Genomic DNA, 4,932 nt, shown 5'->3' with positions numbered 1-4,932 from the left:
AAAACAGAAAAATTGGCAGCATAAGAAGTGCTCAGGAGAAAAATGAGGCCAGCAGGGGGTCGTATGATACTATAATGAAACCACAGCTGCTGAGGAGGGTGCAGGCTACCATCAGCAGAGGCACACATGCTCACATTGTCCACCCTTATGGTAGCAATCCAGTTTTGAGGTTCTGGGTCTAATTTTCATACTGCTTTCTTGCTTTCTTTTTTGCCTTGACCAAGACATCATGATCAGCGTATCAGTTTGGGAAAAGAAGTTAAGAAAAGAACTGGGAAGATTACTAAATATGGCTTTGGATAGGCATCTCACTGATCTCTGTAGCTTGTCTCTTAAAATCAGATGTATTGAACTATACTGTGATATTTGGCCCAGTCAAGAACTACAGATGAGATCCTGCCCATTCCCCTGTGTCACTAGATGGTGGGGCATTTCTGAGGTCTGAGCATAGACTCTGCTCCTCACCTTGCTTTTGGGGCAAACGTGGCCTATAAAAACCACCCACAAGAACTTCTTTAGGCTGGTTCAGCAGCAGGGGATGTGGAGGGCTCTACATGAAAAGCCATTTTTCTGGCTGTCGTTGGGTGTTGCTACCATACTCCCAGCTTGGAGAGTGATGCGTATAAAGGTGAAGGCTTCATCCTAAACATTCAACAAGGGCAATATGGAGTAGATTTGTCATTACAGGCAAGAGATACTCTTGTGATGGGAGCAAGACATGGGAAATCTTTGAAAAAATTGTATTTTTTCATTTTGCCTTTGCTACGTGTATCTTGTGATGTGAGAGGCAATTTTCTATGTAAACTGAAAGCCTGGAGTGCATTTCCTCTGACATTTTCAAGTATAATCATTAGGATCAGAAAGAGAAAAACAGTTGATTTATAAGGTCTTTGTGTGGCTTACACTGGTAGACAATGAACATTTAATGAGTTTTCTACAAATTTCAGTGCAGAAACAAGAAACAGCTTCACTAAGGGAAGTAATGTTTGGCACTACTAGTGAGAAATACCATCTGCCAGGAATCGAGTCACTGTAAAGAAAATGCCGTCAAGACCCAATTTGACAGGAAAAAAAAAATAATGTAAAAAACAAACAATCAAACAAAACTATTCAGGCCAGAAATAAGTAAATAAATAAGAAGAATCATTGCAGTGTGAGCTGTTTCCTTTGCTCATCTCTTTTGGAAAAAAGAATGAAGAATTTATGAGCCATACCTCTCAAAGTACGTGAGCACTGTGGCCAGGGAAGACTTGTGGACAATGCTAAAATTTTGAGAGGATGTACAATTGCAAAGAAACAACTTCTGACAGAAGGGAGGAAAATGAGAAGAGAGCTTGCAGCTGACTAAAACTCTGTTATTATATTGTTTCAGTCTTGTAAGCAGTCTATCTTGTGGGCAGGCCCTTAAACTATGGAGATACATGTACAGAGATATTCCAGGCACACTGGAGATGTTCCAGACCCACTAACAGTCCCCCTTAGTCACGGAAGCAGCAACACATAGTAAATCACGTTGAAGGCTCATGCAAGGTTTTTAACAACTTTATTAATGAAATGGAAAGGGAGGTGCATGTCAATGACATTAGTAGGAAATGGTAAATGTGGATGTGTTACAGGCAGAAAAAATTCTCAAAGACAAATGTGGAGATTAACATGATCAGGCAGAATTAATATAAACTCATTAAATTTTAGGAACTATAACTATTGAAAAGAAAACCAAATATTTTGCTCCTTACAACACATGCAATCTGTCCAGAAAGCCAAGGGAACTGATCTCCTGTAAAAAAAACAGGCCCAGGAGACAAACATCAAGGTGAGATTGCCTATTAGCAAGGGACAGCTGTACTTTGCCAGTGGCCTGAAACATACCTATTAATGGAAAATGGTGCAAAGAGAGAGGGGGAAAAAATAAAAATCAAACAATCAATCAATCAGACAAACAAACAAAAAACACTAAATTAATCCAAATGAAAAGACTGGCTGAAATGATCTAAAGCAGGGGTCAGATACAGCTGAGGAAACAAGGCACATGTTGTCCAGCTTGGGAAAGACATGAAAAAGCCCCCAGATGTAGTCTTTCATGGAAGACTCAAATTGGAGAGCAAAGAAATGGCTGTAAACATGAATGTGTGTTTTGTCAAAGGCAGAGAAAGTCAGTCTGCTGCTGGGATAAACCACCAGAGTGCCTTGTCCCTCCCACCAAGGCGGGTTAGTTGCTAGAAGGAGAAATTCTAACTTTGTAAAGGAGGAATTAAGATCAGCGATGCAGTCAGGAGTGCAGCTGGGGTTTTGTACACAGTAAAACGGTCTTGGAAGGGAGGCAGTCACGTACAGCTGAGACGCTTTCCCCCAGAGACCTTCCGTCAGGAGATTCTCCAACAACTCCAGTGTCCGTTTTTTTGGAGCAGGTTCATATTCATGGATTGCCTTTAAGCACTCAGTACAGAGTAGAGAACAAGCTTTTATTTCTAGCTTGGCAAACTAACAACAAGGGAGCTTAACTTCAAGTATTAAAACCTGCTCATTTAGTAAATAATAATAATAATAATAATACATGACTGAATACACACAATCTGTTGTATTTATTTTTCTTTAAGTATTTTCTAAATAGCAATCTCCTTGGGTGTGAAAATTTCTTCTAGAGTGAAAAATATTGATCTTCCTGAACATGACTGCACATTTTTGAATTTCCTTCAGTTTTGAAAGTTGTTACACTGCTGCTAAAGGTTGTTGCTTGAAGTGGTTTCTGCATTTGCACGTGGATGGACTCTAGCTGATGTTGCCACATCTTCCAATGGTACAGCCGTAACTAGAAAAAAAGATGCTTTGTTTCCAAGTTCATTTTCAGCACAGAATTTGAAATGGATTCAAAAAGACTGCGAAAAAGGAACTACAAAACTTGGCTGATCCAAAAGCAACACAGAGACATAGCCCAAACAAGCAAAGATTTCAGCATTGCATCTCTGAGCCACTAATAGAACTGTGTTGGTTGCAACCCCTATGATACATTCATCTTAAAGCCTCAAATATCTGTGTCAATACTCTTCATGCCGTGATTGAGACCACAAATTTGCAAGTAAGGCAGAGTTCAATGCTTGAAGACAAAAGTATCTGGTAAAATGCAGCAGTCTGGAGGGAAACAAGTCAGCAGGAACCCACAGAGGAGAAAATCCCTTAGAGGAGACTAGTGCTAAAGGCCACCACCTTGGTGAACTCAACAACCAGCAACTCATCTGATATTCACTGGGACAAAGGGAGGAGCTGATATTACTTTTCCTAGTGTGTGAATAGCTCCACTTTCTGGATGTGTGATCATATGGAAGTATATAAGACCAGGAAAAAAAATATTTCAGGAGGACAGTCTTCTCACGTTATGATATGGAGGCTCTCTGTGAAAGGTCTTTTAATAATTTTAGAAAGCCTTCACAGCAAGCCATTTCAATATGTTCCTCTAAAACTACTTTTCAATGGAAAAGTAAACATGTAAAGAGAAAAGGGGGTGTTTTTCAAACTGTCCAGGAATTGGTTTTGGGATTTCTACACATCTTTCCCAAAGCTAAAGCACTTCTTTCACTGTAGCAGACTGAACGAGTCCTAAAAAGCCCTAAGTTCTCAGTGCCGTTGCTATAATATTTTAGATACCTCAGATATTCTTCTGCCAAGCTCTCTGATGGCAAGAACTGTAAAATCACATCTGTAAAGTATGGAGAATTCTTTACATGTATAAAATTCCTTCTCATTATATAGAGAAATAGTTTACAGACTGCTCTAAGTACAAGACAAATAACTCACTGGAAAAATGGGAATAGTATATACAAGCCTCTTAGCCTCAATGATCTTCCTTGGCACCAACTCTCTGGATGGCTTGAGTGGATTACTTGAAAGTAACTACACTAAATATTGTCTTTTGTTCATCAGCTGGGAGATTTCTTCCAAGCACTCTACTCCAGTCCTGAAACATCAGATAAATGAGGAGAAGAAAAGAAGACAAAATAGCACGTAACGTGGATTTAGCTCTCTCCTAAGTAGTAGAATTGCAAATGAAAGGATTCTGGCTAGCTTGGAACATCCTTTCTCAGGGAGATCGATTCTGGAGACTAGACAGGAACAATGTGAACATGTATTTCTAAGGGCACCTATGTCACCCAGAGCTGCAAAACTAGGAGGCATCCATGGTTGTATTCAGAAAACAAGACAAATTATCATTTAGGGCCAAGAGATCAGATCAGAACCTGAATTCCCAGCTGCTACACTGAATTTACACCATGAAGATGCTGTCCTACAAAGTCACTCTCTAGCTGCACCTTCTCAGGCTGCTCCATTGCATGAGATGACGGACCTTCCCATAGCACTGGAGCAGGGCAGCCTTGCGGCTCTCTGGAGGGAAGGCTGGAGCTTTGGGAAGCCCTGCAGCCCATGAATGCTGTATCACAGGCTCCTACGTCTGAAGGGGTCGGTCACACCAGCGCTCAGCGGGGTCGCAGGCAGGCTGCCTTCGTGCTGCAGCTGGGTGCCACTGCCCTCCCATGCACCTCCAGCCCGCGCATGCTGACTCCCATCATGGGACCCCAGGCATGCCGTGTCCTTACATGCTCAGAGATGGCTGTTGAAAGGTGTGTTTTCTGAGTTGCTAGCCATTTTTTTGCATGAAGCATCTGCTACACCGTGTGTTTTCTCGCTGTCTCTTATTCCCTCAGACAAAGAAGAAGCCAAGGTTTTGCGAGCCAAGTCTAATCCCATTTATGTGCTGCTTTTAACTCCTGTATTACTAGTTCAAAGTGTGTGTCCAAATTTAGAAACAAGACTAATACAACCCCAGGCTTCGCACTCATCAGATCTCACTAATTAAGCATGTTCAGGCCTGGTCATTACTTGGATGGAAAGCTGTCAAAAATTATCTGTCTTAGCTAGGAGTGGTCTCAGAGGCCGCAG

Source organism: Netta rufina (genome assembly GCF_964035555.1).
Source record: "Netta rufina genome assembly, chromosome: 1".
Classification (NCBI taxonomy): Eukaryota; Metazoa; Chordata; class Aves; order Anseriformes; family Anatidae; genus Netta; species Netta rufina.
The sequence above is the reverse complement of the archived record's forward strand: the minus strand, read 5'-3'. Positions refer to the sequence as shown.